Below are 16,546 nucleotides of genomic sequence, written 5' to 3'. Positions count from 1 at the left end.
TTTAACTATAGAGCAAAGAATTTTGATCAATTTATGAATTAGAAAATGTAGTTCGTAGCTAATTGTTTAGTCAGATAATGCTGATTTTTTTTGAAAGAAGGAAAATTCTAGATTACGAGTTATTTTAATTAATCAGAAGGAAAAAAAAATATTGATGAAACACGGTTCATTAGAGCTCTGATTACATGTTTTTTTTACAGTTTTCACCAAGTGAATTCTACTGCTGTGTTTCTAAATAAGTAAATGTGTAATATTACAAATTTTTATAAAATTGCGAAAGTTATGAAACATTTTATCCCTGTTTTAAGCTGTATTTTTAATTCATAGCCGTCGTTGAACAGCCTACCCAATTTTGGGTTTACGACTTCTAATGTTCAACTTCGTATCCTTGTAATTTTGAACGAAATTCAGAAGACAAGGGATTTCCTGGATTAAGGATTGGGAGAAATTTTCCTATGAGGGGGACTTTTTGATGGAACTAACACGCGTTTGCGTTACATGGAGAGGAAAACCAGAAAACCTCCCATAGTTAGCCTGATGTCAAGGGGACTGTAACCCATGATCCGTCTACCACATAGGATATTTTACGTCAGCAATGTGGTCGGTATAAGCCGGGCGAGGAATTTGTATCAACCAACCATCGCTGGGTTTCGAACCCGGTTCACCTCATTGGAAGGTGAACTCTCTATCCCCTGAGCCACCACCACTCCGTTTTAAGCTGTAGGAATATTTTAAACAGTCTAGTTGCAATTGAAAGTAATAAAATCGGAACGTCACCAACGTAGTGTCTGCGCAATTCTAACATCTGCACGATAATTATAATAATTTTGTATGTAAATAAAAATGCATTTTTGCATTATATTTAGGTATAAATTATTTGTTGACTTTGGTCATGGTCATTTAAAAAAAGGTCCTCTTTTGTGACTTTGAGTCAAAAGTAAGAGAGTGTTGATGAAATCCTAGTTTCATAAAAAACCTTTTTATAACTAAAATTTTTATTATCCTAAAAAATAAATTTAAAAGAAAAAGAAAAAAACAGTTTGTGAAGCAGATTAATTCCGTCTAATAGTTTGTGAAGCAGATTAATTTCAAAAATAAAGCAAAAATATGCTTAAAAATACGAAAATTAGTTAGAAATATCTTATTGAAGCGTTTAAAAAGCAACAATGTAGAAGATATACAAAAGAGAGCTCCAAAATTTATACAATATTAGTATTTCGCACTATTTATACAATAAAGCTTGAAATAGAAGACGGTGGAACAGCTTACAGCTCGTGAATTTTTTTTAAATTAAAAGCAAAAGAAAAAAACGACACGTTTTTGTTGTCGAGCAATTTTTTGAGTATTGTTGAATCATTTCCAGTCGTGTAATATTTCGTCTTCGTAATTAGAATTGGCCGCTCAGATAACGCAATTTAACACCTAACGAACTTTTTTTAAATTCCTTTTTATTTTTATCTTAAGCTTTCACCTACAATATCAGTGAAAGTCAGCCATATTTATGCAAAAAAGTTCATATGTGCCTTCAAAACCGAAGGGGGCAAATTACCTGATTGTCACTTAATACATCACCTTCTACTGTAAGCTTTATTGATCAATAAAAATAATAATGACAATAATACAAATCTGAATTTTCAATTAAAATTACTTTTTGCTCACAATAAAAAAGGGCTTTTCAAAATTGATCAAAATTGCATCAAAAAAGCTCCAAAATAAATAATTGTTGAATTTCAAAAGCCTGTGAATTCAAAATTGAAACAGCATATACTTTCTTGAGCGCCCGATGATTGAGTGGTAGCGCTTTGCACTGTCGTGACGCAGGTCCTTGGTTCGGTGATCGGGCCTTGACTCAGCCTTTCATCCCTTCAGTGGGTTGATGAAATGAGTACCAAGCATGCCTGGGAACTAAACACTGGGGGTTCTGCGTTGGGCTGATCACCCAGCCGAAACATCTGCTCTTGCACCCCAGAGCCCAATTGTCAAGAGAACTGAGATGGGCAAAATAGGCCTTGGCCCTCGATGGGCTATCACGCCGCTGAGTTTAGTTTATACTAAATGAAAGTGGAGGAAGAAATGATTGAGAGAGATGTACGTTAGCTGCCGGTAAGATTGGAACCAAGGACCTCCAGTTTAGTAGTATAATGCCCTAAACCACCATAATTGTACATCCCTGATGTCCAAGGAGAGTTAGAAAGTTTTATATTGTAGCTGCTATATTGATACATCATGACATACGTATTTCGTACTTTAATGGGACAAAAATTTGCAATTTGGAAAATATTGTCCATATACTTAATCAGGAGATCAGTATAATTTTACATTAAATTTTTTTTTTATTTCACTATCCCTTAAAAACTTTTAAACGAAAGGAAAGTATGTCCTGATGTGTCGTTGCAGCGATTAATTATTACTCTGATGCAGTAATTTCATTCAAGATTAGCTTAATAATAGCTAAGTGCTTAAAATAATTATAGAAATATCTCAGTAAATTAAAATTAAAAGCAAATTTTATCGTTCCGGATGTGAAATTATTGTCATTTAATTTGGTTGCAAAATATTTAAAAACTTCCTGTAAAATGCTTACACTTATAAAAACGTAAAACAAAAGGCGTGACTTTTTAAACAAAAAAACAGTGAGCCATCATTCATATTCTTTAAGAAAAACTATTAATATTTTGTGTATTACCTTTTAATCTTTCTAACTAAACATATTTTCATTTTTTTTGTTTCTAATTTTTAAAAGTGTTTTAATAAGTATTGCATAAAATTAAAAAAGAAAACATAACAAGCTTGATATTATTAAACATTTCATAATAAAAAACCACATAAAAGTAAAAATTAAAAGACATTGCGAAAAAGTCCTTTCTTCCTGAAATCGATGCTTAAACTTCAATAAAATAAATAAAAATGTTAGTTTAAAAAAGAAATGGGTCAAACTGGTGTTGAAATCAAACGCCTTTTAAGATTAACTCGTCTTATTCTATCAAATTATTACTTTTTGTGTATCTAAAACAAAGGAAAAATAAAAACATTTTTTTAACGAAAGAAAGCAAAGTAATTCTGAAAAAAATAAAGCGGTAAAAAGAGGTTAGAGCTGGTTTTGAAATGAAACACCTTTAGCAAAATATTTCATCGTATAACTAATAATTGAAAATCTCTTAGAAATCTTCTAAAATCTCAAAGGATTTCAAAGTTATCATTTCAGATACAAGTCATGCCGTATTATTAAATTGTCACATCAAGAATATTTTAATAGTATTTGGATTAAGATTAGATCTAAACCAAGAAATTCACTCAACATGATACAATAATTTTACGCATTGTCAAACTGAAACAAAAAAAAATATTTTTTTAAAAAAATTATGAAAAACGAACGCGAAAAAGAGAAGAAACAAAAAAAAGGGTTAGCTTATAAAAAAAAGTAGACTGGTCTACTTTTGAAAATTGAAACGACGTATTCAAAATATTTTATCATATTCCCAATTACTTTATGGAATACTCTTAAGAAAATTCTCCGAAATTTCTCAAGAAAGCAGTCAATTTAATAACATTATGATATTACTAAATTACACATATTACGCATTCATTACGCATTTAAAAAAAAATTCTTTCCATCATGTTTATTAACATATTTTCTCTATTAAAAGGAGCAACATTTTCCTTTTGAAAACTTCAGATTTTCAACCAACAAGCATATAAATATCCATTAGAAATCTCACTGACAGTAAGTAAATATTTTGTCGCCGACCACTTCCGCTTTGAAATGCAATAACTACACCCATGAAATCCGCGTAATCTTAATACTATATACCTGAAGAACAGCTTGTTTGTAGTCTCTATTAAAGTTAAAGCAAATTCATACTGAATCAATCAATCATATGAGATTTTCATGTACCACGGACCACCCTGAATAACTTTTGATGTAATGATTGGATTTTTACGTTCTAAGACTCAATTTTCATGGCTCAAAGGGATGATCTCAAATATACTAGTTAAGTTCATGCAAACGATGTTTTAAGTTGCAAAATCAGACACAAAAACGCAATATCTCTAAATAAACATACAATATTTTTCGACCGACATGGATTTCTGACCCCCAAAATGTTGGAGGTAGCCACAATCTGGGAAATGTGGTCCCAATAATTCGGTCAAGAGAGCGCTCTATAGTTTGAATCCCGTAATGTTAATTTTACTTTTTGTGTATTTCGCTATATCTCGATAACTTTTAAAGAAAATTGGCAATTTTTTTACACAATTATAAAATTCATTTATAATATGATTACATGCAAAAAAAATAACTTTCTAAGTATTTATTACTATTTATTATTATATTTAAGAATAATTTTTGAATTATAAGGTATAAAATTTTTTGCATCTTCTTAAAGAATGAAATTTTACATGGAAAAATACAAAATTTAAGCAAAAGTGGGCTCCTGGAAAATCGAATTTTAAGTATCTCACTTTTTAGAAATTCAATTTCTCAGATACTATTCGACCGATTTCGCTCAAATTTTGTATGCCATGTAAAATTACATACTTTAAACTCATGTAAGAAACTGTATACCTTACATAACGAAATTTTCTCGACTGGTATTAAATAAAATTTAAAAAAAATAATAAATATTTACTAAAATTTAGTTTTTGCATTGTATTATTTTTGGATAAATGAATTATATAATTGTGTGTAAAAAATTTTTCAATTTACTTAAAATGTTCTCGCGATGTAGCGAAATACGCAAAAAATAAAATTAACGTTTAGGGATCAAAATTTTGGAGCGCTTTCTTGACCTAACTATTGGCACCATATTTTTCAAATTGCAGCTACCCCCTAAATTTTTGGGGTCAGAAATTCAAATCCGTGGAAAAAAAAAGTATGTTTTTTCGGAGAAAGTGCAGTTTAGATTCTAAATTTGTACCTTAAAATATCGTCAACACTTATTAATACACATATTTGAGGTCACCACCTGCAGCCAGGGCCGGATTAACCTATAGGCACACTAGGCACGTGCCTAGGGCCTACGAAATTCAGGGGCCTACGAAAAACTTGGGAGAAAAAAATTAAAAAAAAAAAATCAAACGTAGTGGAATCAGTAAAACAGTTTTGTTTTTCTGATTCCACTACGTTTGATTTTTTTTTTCTTTTTACGATAAATTTCGCACTTAATAAATTCGTCTTTTTCATAAATTTTATCATTAGGTATTTTTTTTTTCAAATTCCGTTGATCTTGCCTTGTTTCGGATTTTAATATTTATGCTAGTCCCTTTTTTAACTATCGTTTCGGTTCGATAATTTTCAAGTGTTTTTATTTAAATTAATAAGTTTTCCTTTTATTTTATTGTTTCCCTCCCGTTTAATTAGGTATGAAATATATTGCGTTATTTAATCATTGGTTTTGTTTATATAAGTTAATTTAGGAATTGTAATTATTTTTAAAAAATAAATATGAGAATTTTGTATTTTTTAAACTTGTTTTTCTTGTCTAAACTTGTAAATATTTTTATTCTTTTAAATGTTATATTTCTACCATTTTTGTTTTCTCTTTAAAGTTAGGAGTACCTTTCTTTTTTCTCTTACTTTATGCATTACACTTGTCGGTAACGTTCAACTTTTGATTTTTCTAAAATTGTATTGGTTTTTTTAGGTGATTTAATTTTATTTAGTACTAAATGATAAAATTTTCTCAAAAGTAGTTTCATTGTTGAATTACATGATTTTAGCATTATCGTATTATTAAATTGCCACAGCAAAGACATTTTCAAGTTTAATTTTAAAATTAAACGTCTTATAAAGATAAGTTCCTCTTGTTATAACAAATTGATTTTGATTATTTTCGCTCAACATGATACACTAATTTTATATTCTGTAAAACTGAAACAAAAAAGACAAATACATTTTTTTAGGAATTATGAAAAACGAAAATGGAAAAAAAATTGAAAAATGTTACCCTATAAAAAAAGTGTATCAGTCTGATTCTGAATCTAAACAGCGTATTCAAAATATTTTATCATATTTCCAATTACTTTTTTGACTAAGTCCCTTAAAAAAATTCACCGAAGTTTCTCAAAAAAACAGTCAATTTAATAACATTATCATATTATTAAATTACACATACTACGCAATAAAAGACATCATTCATAAAAAAAAGAATTTTTTCTTTAAGTATATTAGCATATTTTCTCTATTAAAGCAAGCAAAATACATTTGAAAACAACGATAGCTGTTATTTTCGACCGACAAGCATTTAAATATCCATTAGAAGTCTCACTGACAGTAAATAAATATTTTGTCGCCGACCACCACCACTTTGAAATGCAATAATTACACCCATAAAATCCGCGTAATCTTGATATGATATATCTGAAGAACAGCTTGTTTGTAGACTCTATTAAAGCTGCAACAAATTCATAATGAATCAATCAATCATATGAGGTTTTCATGTACATGTTTTGAGACAAGCAAGCTTCGAATTGATTGAAATTTCAATCTCAGTTCCGATATATTAATTAAGGATAACTAATAGCATGCATGCCGTCCCATTAGTGTTCGGCTGAAGTAATTTACGAATCTCTGCTTTTAAATCTTGAATAGAAAGACGTTCGCAAGGAATAATGAAGCGGGTAAATAACGTTCAACTTTTCCTTTTTCTAAAATTTTATTGATTTTTTTAGTTGATTTAATTTTATTTTACACAAAATGATGAATTTTTCTCAAAAGTAGTTTGACTGTTGAATTATATGGTTTTAAAATGTCATTTTAAGAAACTTATCCGAAAAAAATATTTTTTAATGAAGGGATGTTTAAAATATCAAAGCATATTTTAGATAATATCATTCCTTGTGTATACGGCATTTTTTTAAACGGAAAGCATTTTTTGTAGGTGTTGTATTTTTAATGATGCTAAATATTTTTCTTAAATAAACTGTTTGTTTACATACCGTAATTTAATTTAAAATGTTAACTGATAATAACTTATAATGCTTATAATTTAATTTATAATGTAATTTAACTTATAGTTTAATTTAAGATTTAATTTAACTTATAGTTTAATTTAAAATTTAATTTAACTTGTAATTTAATTTAAAATTTAACTTATGAACTTTAAATATTTTTTTAAATAATAGAAGCTTTTTTTGCTCATTAAGAAATTACAAAAGTTTAGAATAGTACATTCTTTATTTCTTAATTATAACTTATATTGTATATATTTAGAATCCTTGTTAAATATGAAGTCGTAAAAATCTGCAAAATCGAAGACGTAAACTTGAAATTTAATAAACGTAAAAAAAATCTGACGAATTTTTATAGATGTTAATTAAACAAGAAAAAAAAAGAAAAAAAGAAGGAAAAAAAAGAGGAAAAAGAAGATGAGCAGCGAATCCCTTTCCTCCCTCTCTCTCTCTCTCTTTCTCCTTTTGCATTCAGAAGTTGAGTAAGGATTATAAATGGCGTACGAACGCTTTCAAATTCTCGATAATTATTCGCCATTTTTTAGTTACGATTTTTACTTTTTCACTTATTTAAATTTGAAACATCCTATATAGATATGCAGAAATTATTTATGAAATTAAATATATTGAATGTACGAAATTATTTATTAAAATATCATTTATACCTCTAATTCATCTCCTAATACTTGCTTATTATAAGTAAGAAAAGAAAATATTTTTTATGTGACGTTGTTGGAGATGCGACAAATGGCGGTAATGTTAAATCTGCCAGTCTTGGAGACAAGTAAAATATTCTTAAAACAACCATGCCATACAAACTATCGTGGAATCTTCCGTTTTTATCACGAGCTTAAGTTTTTTAAAATTTATTTTAAATGCATCTTTTAAAATACGCTAAATCGAAATTAGTTCCAGTATATATAAAAATAGGCATTTTTTATCATAATACAATTTCACTAAAATAATTTTTTTTTTTTTTTTGACGCGATTTTTATCTTTTCATTTTTTAAATTTTTTCGAGATACCCCTTGTCACTGCCAATAGTCTTACAGGCCAAGTCTCTATTTAGTTGGAAAAAGTTTAAAGTGTTTTAATAAGAATTATATAGAATTATTTAGTTATTCTCTTCGAGCGAAAAAAACTCAGGATTTAAAAATGAAATAAAAAGAACTTACGGTATATTTTTAAATTTTCCTAAGATGATTTTCTTGTAATAATGGTAAAATTTACAGGTGCATGAATGTTATCTCTGCAATAATATGTGAAAATAAATATTATATTTAACTGAAAATCTATTTTTTAAGGTTAAGTAAATAAACTAAAACAAGCAAAATTACTGACCAGATTAACACTTTGAGCTAACAATCGTACTTAAAATTCTTTTTCTTTTAATTAAGACGTACACAAATTCTCATAAGCACGTTTTTCACATAAAATTCAAAGAATTGCAACAAAAAAAAAACGGCTGAGTGCAGATCAGAAGTTTTAATTTTTTATCATAAATTCGAATTTGAACCTTTTCTTTTTTAAAGGAAATAAAAACAATAATATCCGAATATTACAAAAAAAATGTCTTAGTTTTCTTTTTCTTCATTCATGTATTTTTTTTCATGTATTATTTACTCATTTTTTACGCATATTTTATTAAATTATGTAATAAAATTTGACAAAGACTGAATGTATTTAGGTTGTTTAGAATTGATTTTAGAGTTAAATATAGGTTTTAAAGAAACAACTAACTAAAAATTAGTAATTAAGATAAAATTAGCTTTTATAGTTATTAGGACTTTCATTAAAATATGCATAATCATTAATAATATTTTTATACATGACTTTATAAATTAATAAATTTATTTACTTCAAGAGAACTTGCGATGATCATTTTAAATTAATAATTCATCAAATAACAACCATTTTAATTCGAGTTCATTTTAGTATGTTTACCCGTTTTAAAAAAAAATCATTAAAAAAATTTAAATACACATTTTTGCAGAGAAATGTGATGTAATAAGAAATTCTAAAGAAATTTAAAGAGAAATAATAAAATAAAAGTTGAATTTTATATTTTTTTTCACAATCCTACCCTATTGGCACTAGTCATTCAGGTATCAGTAGGGTAGATTTGTTGGCCAATCTTTCAGGGGCACCATATTAGATGGGTTAACGTTACTCCCACTGTGAGGACAGATAATACAGAGATTAAAAGAACTTCCATGCCTTGTCCGGGATTCGAACTTATGCCCTTTCTGACTTGAAGTCATGCCCTGACCACTACTCATTCCGGTCGGCTTTTAAAAATTTGTTTAATTACAAACTATAAAAGAAAAAAAATTTACTTTTTATGACCAAACTACTTTTTTTGACGCTAAAGCTCGTTAAAAGTTTTAAGACTAAAATGGAGGGGAAAAATAAGCATTTTTTTTCTTCTGAAAACTGTGCTTTGTCTTGTTTGAGCTGAATTAATTTTCAGATTCAATTTCAATTTAATGTTTCAATTAAATCTGTTTGTTAATAAATTTTGTAATTGATATTGCTTTAAAATCAATTGTTGAAAACATGAAAGTCTTTTTATGGATTTTAACATACGAAAGGTCTAGGGAGATGTTAGCCAAAGGATAGAGGATATAGACCCTAGCAAAAACTATAAATATTAATTGAGCTTCCTTTACTATTTTACGTTACTATGACAACCGTTCATTTTTAATTTAGTTTGTCAATTGTTATCTCATACAAATGCTTTTCTTTCTTATATATTTTTTCTCACATTTTTTCTGAAAATGATTCTTATGCTACTGAGTATATGAATATAAGTGGAAAAAAAGAAAGGAAACGATTCAAATAACGAGCGAATCAGTGAGCCGATTAACAAACAAATTTAGGAAACAAAGTTGCGACTAATCCTTGACTATCTGAATCAGTTAATCGGTTATGAGATTATCAGTTTGTAATTTAATGAAAAGCTCTATAAAACTATAATTTGTAATAAAGCAATCAACGGCCATATTCTTTTTAACCTCTAAGGCAAGATTATCAAAGTTCTTTTCAGATCTTGTATTTAAAAAAATTATTTATATCGCTTATGAAAATGTGACTTCTGAGATAAAAGTAACTACGATGCTTTCATGCAACATTAAAAGAAAATCAGTGCAAGACGATACGGAATACCAATGAGATTCCCCGTTATTCTTTATTAGTTCTCTAAGATATATCTTTCACAAAGAAGAAAGCTTTCAGGAAAATGCGATGAAATGGCACTTTTCATACATAAAGCCATAATTTCCTTCACATCCATGAGAATAAGTAGAAAACTTCATAGTTTGGACTCAGTATGATTGTTAAACAACAAAATGACCTGAATAATAATTAATGCGAACTCTATTTAGACTTGCTATTGTCTGAGAATTTTTTTTAACAAATTTTATTTAATCGCATAAGAAACTGAAACTATCAATGCACAGCTATTTTTTTAAATACAATAGAGCGCCAATTATCCGAAAGCCGATTTACCGGCTTGTACAATTATCCGGATCGCTCACAGACCATATGTTTTTTCCAACCTTCTTCAAAATAAATAAATGAATGAATAAAAAGGAAAGAAAAAAAATTAAAAAAAGCTTTTTATTCTTAGAATGTCTGAAAGTGGTCAAAGAATGGATTCTTTTGTCTCTCGGTGACCTTGAAAAGAATCTCACGTTCTTTACCCCAAGTTTCAAGATGGGTGGCAAGTAGTTTTTTAATAAGGAAGCAGGTTCCTAATAAAGTTTTAAAATTTAAAGCTTTTAAACACGTCGTTTGTAATATGCTATAATAAGCACTACTACAATTGCCAGTCAGTCCTAAGCCTGGAAAAAGTATCAAGGGAAGTTACTAAAAAACATTTATCTGCTTTTTAAAGTTGTTCAATTATCCGGATTTTTCGTTATCCGTCAGAGCTATACTGTAATTACCTTTCTTCTGCCATAAATAATTTTTTTTCCCTTAAAAGAATTATGATTAGTTACTAAATAATATTAAGTCATTCCAAATTAAATAGGACTTATTTTAAAATCCAATGCCAACTAACCATTCCTAATTAAACAAAATTTCATAAACAGGTGCTTAAATCTTTTAAATTAAGTTTTTTAAAATTAAGGCTTTCCCATGTTTCTACGCATATTAAAGTTTTCACTTTCTAAAGAATTTTAAATCTAGCTTACGAATAAGAACTTAATTTAGAAGTTCTTTTAAAATTTGATTTTTGAAAACTTTAAACTACAATCGCAAACCCAATGAAATATATTTGCGAGTAAATTATGTTGAGAAAATTATTAAATTATGCTGTCTCGTTGGTTATTTACATTTGTAAGTAAAAATATTTATATTTTTCAAAGTATTATTTTTGAAATTAAAACCTATAACAGAAATCTTGCTTACTTTTAAAGCTTCTTATTTCATTTTTGCATGAATTCATTTAAATTTTTCATATCACTTTGGAATCAATTAAGAGCTGATTTTTAAGAACAATTGTAACTAAATGAAGTTTCTTACAAGATTTTTTAAGCTGTTTTTTTTCACGTAAAAAAGATGTGTCTAAAGAAGAAAGAGAGCTCTAGAATGTAGGTAATTATAATTATCATGGACTTAATTACTATAATGATTAGATTACCCATTTCGCTTCGTTATTAATTACTAATCGGTATAATTTAGCTTCATAATTATGAATCATTATAAAATACATGTTAAAAATTAATTAATGTATATCAATGTTTATACAAACGTTAAAGGTGTGAAAATCGATGCTTTAATTAGAAAAGTTCCACTTTTATTATGCTATTAACGATTTATTTTCATTTATAGTAAGTTTTACGTTGTTTTTTTTTAAATCCCTGAATTTCTTAAATTTGAATCAATTTGTCCAAAATAATAATACATATAGCGTAAATATGACTATCAAAATTATAGCATAATTAATCCTATTGAAACATAATGCATCAAGTGTTTTCTGTAAAAAAATTTTGCCAATTTCCGAATGCTTATAATTTTCCTCTTTTTATAGAAAAGTCTTAGCAAGGTTTTATCAATAAATATGATTGAAAGTTTTGAAAATGAGCGAGTATTTTGAAATATATAACATTAAATGGTCATGAAAATTACTTGATAAATGTAGAAATAGTTAAAATTAGGTATTGTATATAATATTTTTTGCAAAATATATTTGTTTGCATAGTATGTTTACGAATCTTTATTCAGTCTTGTTTTATTTTTCCATTCTAACAATAAGAAATAAGAGCTACAATTATCATAAGCTAATAGATGGAGCCACTAAACCTCGTGGTATTGTTTGCTTTTAGTTCTAATTATGTAAAAAACCTTAAATATAATTTGAACAATTATCTAAGTTCAGTAAGGGTTTTTTTTCGAATTTTAAATTTAAAAATTTGAATCGAAGAATTAAATATTCACTGAACTAATGTAAAAACAATCTTCATGCAAGAATTTATCCCAAAATTTACTTAAAATTTTTTTTTAAATTTATTCATTTAAAAGTGTCAACTCTTTCAAAGAAATAAAAAAACAAGAAAATAAATAAATAAACCGTCGAAGAAATGGAGACAGGAAGGAAAAATTATAAAAAAAAAATTTTCTTTTTATTTAATTTTCGCAATTAAAAAAAAATGGTGTATATTTACTCCATTCGGCAGCATCATTAGAAACATGCAAATACAAGACCATAATCCGATTAAAATTTGAAATAAGGTGAGTGGAATATCCGATTATTTATTTATTCTTTAGACACAGTTATACCAATACAATTCTTCATTTTTCGACAGGTAGTTTTTTTTATACATTTGCCTAATTTTAGATATTTGATAAATATCCTTAATTTCGCGTAATTTAACGTCAAAATATTTTTCAGCACTATCTAATTCAAACAGTAACTCTAAGTTACGTTTAGAAAAATCTGAAACAAACAAATGTGTAATTACTCAAATTATTCATATTTACTCAAATTATTTACTCAAAACCATTAATTGCGTGACCATTAATTCAATCAATCAAAACCATTAATTAAGGTGAGTGGAATTTCCGATTATTTATTCATTCTTTTGACACAATTATACCAATACAATTCTTCATTTTCGACAGGTAGTTAGTATTATACATTTGCCTAATTTTAGATATTTGATAAATATCCTTAATTTTTCGTAATTTACGTCAAAATATTTTTCAGCACTATATAATTTAAACAGTAACTAAGTTAAGTTTAGAAAAATCTAAAAACAAAAAAAATGTGTTGTTACTCAAATGATTCATATTTACTCAAATTATTTACTCAAATTATTTACTCAAAACCATTAATTATGTAATCGACATTTTGAGAAAAAATTCATAAAAGGTTTAAAAATTATCAAGTACTATTTCTCCTTATCTAAGCGCCTCTTTTAATTTTTAATCATTTTTGAAAGGTAAATTGCCATCGAATGATATAAGAACATCAAAAGTTAAGTACGAAAAGCACCCAGAAAATATTAATTAAAGTTTTAATTTAAAATCCAAGATGGCGAGGGTAGAGGTCTCTTAACGAATTTTGACTTTTACTATAGAGGGTTCATCTTATAATTTACTAGAAGTCTATTAATGTTTTTTTTTCAATGACGTAATTAAAATTCAACACTTGAATGGAACACAATAAGTGATTCAGGGTAATAAATTGTCACTTAAACTATTCATATTAAAAATAACAATTGCATAATAATTATATTTTATGCCAGTGGGGAAAAAATGTTTATTGGCTTGCATTTAACAATTCTTACTCCATTAATTTTTATTAAAAGAGAAAATAATTATTACAAATCGCAAAAGAGAACATCAAAAGTTAAGTACGAAAAACACCAAGAAAACACTAATTAAAGTTTTAATTTAAAACCCAAGATGGCGAGGGTAGAGGCCTCTTAACGAATTTTAACTTTTACTATAGAAGGCTCATCTTATAATTTACTAGAAGTCTATTAATGTTTTTTTTTCCTCTCAATGATGTAATTAGAATTCAACTCTTGGATGGAACAAATAAGTGATTCAGGGTAATAAATTATCACTTTAACTATTCAGATTAAAAATAACGATTACATAATAAATATATTTTATGCTAGTCGGGAAAAAACGTTTATTGGCTTGCATTTAACAATTCTTACTCCATTAATTTTTATTAAAAGAGGAAAGAGTTATTACAAATTTCAAAATTCCATAAAAAGAAAGGCAAATAGCTATCCATACATTTAAAAATAGAATCGATACATTAACGAGCTCTTTTATAATTATAAGCGAAAAAAATAATTTACGAAAAAATTATTTTATAATCTACTTGTGTATAAAATAATTTTAGTAAATATGAAACTTCAATATAAGAAATTTAAATTAGTCATTTCATTTAATATTCACCTGTCTTCCATGATTCTTTTTAACTTGTCTATCAGAAAACAAATACACAAATTGCTCTCCTTTGTTACTATTCGTCTATAGTTTTATAAATTATCTTAGCTATATTTTGAAAAGCAATGCGAAGTTGTCGTTTTTCTTGTATAATTTATGCAGAAATAAGAAAGTTTATTAAGTTTAAAAGTTTACATAATATAAGTTATATTGTGTAAGTTATTAAGTTTAAAAGTTTTGAAAGTTTATTAAGTTTATATTTTTTACTTAAAGTATAGTTTACATAAAAGCAACATGATATAAGTTAAATATTTCTACACCCCATGACATTATCTTCAATGCACAAATACTCATTTCTATTTAGAATTTTTTTTTTCTGAAATCGGCATTACATTACTTATTATTACTGTTTATACGTGAAGAATCAATTTCAACTTTATAATAGTGTCTGCAAGGTGTTCCCTGATCATCACCCTTAATATATATTTTAAGAAGCATTGAAAAATGACACCAATTAGGGATCGCAAATTAATATTTAAGCTTTAAGCATAAAAGTTTATTAAGCTTATAACAAAAATATTATTAAATCTAACAAATCACAAGGTGAAGATCACAAGTAAAGCGAAATAAAAGAAAAAGTATTAAAACTAATTTTATTATCAAATAAAGCTGGGAGTTGTTTTAAAATTCATATCAAACAAATAATTAACCGTATGATATAGTTAGAAAAATATCTTTTTTTTCATGCTAAACGTGTGTATATAAATAAATCATAGTCTTGCTGTTCTTTATTATCTCATTTAAAATGCTTTATAATAAAAAAAGCCTTCAAATTTCAACTCATACTTTAAAAAAAATTGAGTTCTTAAAACAGTCCCATTTTGTTAATAAATGATTTAAAATATTGTTGAAATTAAAAAAGGGAAACAATGTAGTAATTATAAATACCTGTTTATCGATAAAAAGTTCTATGGCACATTGATATATGAATGTATACTGAAGAGTAAATATTTTCTTTGTCTCTTCCATTGATTAGGTTATTCGAACTTAATTCTACGTTCTTTAAATAATTAAAAACTCATATATTCTTTTCACTTAAAATACACAGCTATTTTAAAATATTGTTCTTCATTTATATTATACCATCACAATTTTTCTTAATAAAAAGATATTAGAAAATCAAAGCCGGTCTACACAATACTCAAAACTTCTTAATAAATGAAAATGACAGAAACGTTTATCTATCAAAAGCCCACAAAATCAAAATGGACTGTTCATCACAAAAGGAAATAACATCTGCTGTTTTATAATTTGAGAAGTATCGTTTGCTGAATTAATTAGTGTTTGTCTAAAATCGCTTTCGGTCAAGAAATGTATTTGTTGGCATCATAAAATATCTTGCGTAAAAAAAATCGTCTGCTTCATTTTATCATTTACAATTATCTTAGGATTATTAATGTGATAAAACATAAAAAAAAGAACTATTAGTTTTTTGTTCTTTCTTTTAATTATTTATTTATTTGTTTTCAGGAAATATACGATTTTTTTATGTCTTCAGAAAAAAGATTGAATGCTGATTTCTTGCATTTCAACTAAGCATTGACTTCATTTTTAGCGTATCAAATATTTCTAAGTATACACAGAAAGAAATAAAAATATTTCGCATTAGTTTATAACCCAAATTTAAATAAATTTCAAGGAAAGTAAATTACATGAAGTCAAAAAAAAGTTATGCTTTTCAAACAATCATTAAAAAAAAAACCTTATTTGGATTCGTAATACTTTAAAGTCAATATTCATAAAGTTAAGCCTATCGTGCAAACGATTATTGTTACTTTCAGAAGTAATACAGATGTCTCGAAGTAAAATAGTTTTAACTATATCATTTCAAATATTTAATCCTCCTGATATTTAATATTATCAAATAAAGGAAAAATGAGTAAAAATTTTTTTTATTTTTTTTATTTTTAATTTTTGTTAAAAACACGTTTTTAACGTTGCTTAAAAAATTTATTTAACGGCATTGATTATAAAACATTTGAACTAACGTACTTATTTTTCCGAAATTTCTTAGATTTATTTATTTTACGACAGAAAGAATACGAAATCTGACGTCAAGCGCTGTGCAATGTGTTTGTCATATAATCTAATGCTTTCTGAGTACATTTAAGACCAATAATAAGATACA

The 16,546-nt window shown here is 26.7% G+C and overlaps 2 protein-coding genes across 4 annotated transcripts in view; one reads left to right on the top strand and one right to left on the bottom strand.

Moving 5' to 3' along the window:
- The window catches only part of LOC107452615 (mitochondrial import inner membrane translocase subunit Tim10 B), a 73,930-nt gene that overhangs the window by 13,145 nt on the left and 44,239 nt on the right, over nt 1–16,546 (top strand). The window lies entirely within an intron of this gene.
- LOC107443799 (uncharacterized) overlaps nt 1–16,546 on the bottom strand; it is a 425,279-nt gene that overhangs the window by 394,159 nt on the left and 14,574 nt on the right. The window lies entirely within an intron of this gene.

The sequence above is a fragment of the Parasteatoda tepidariorum genome, chromosome 12, assembly GCF_982258835.1.
Source record: "Parasteatoda tepidariorum strain Cologne lab strain chromosome 12, Ptep-v5.0, whole genome shotgun sequence".
In the NCBI taxonomy this organism is placed as follows: domain Eukaryota; kingdom Metazoa; phylum Arthropoda; class Arachnida; order Araneae; family Theridiidae; genus Parasteatoda; species Parasteatoda tepidariorum.
This window is presented reverse-complemented; position numbering and strand designations above follow the sequence as displayed.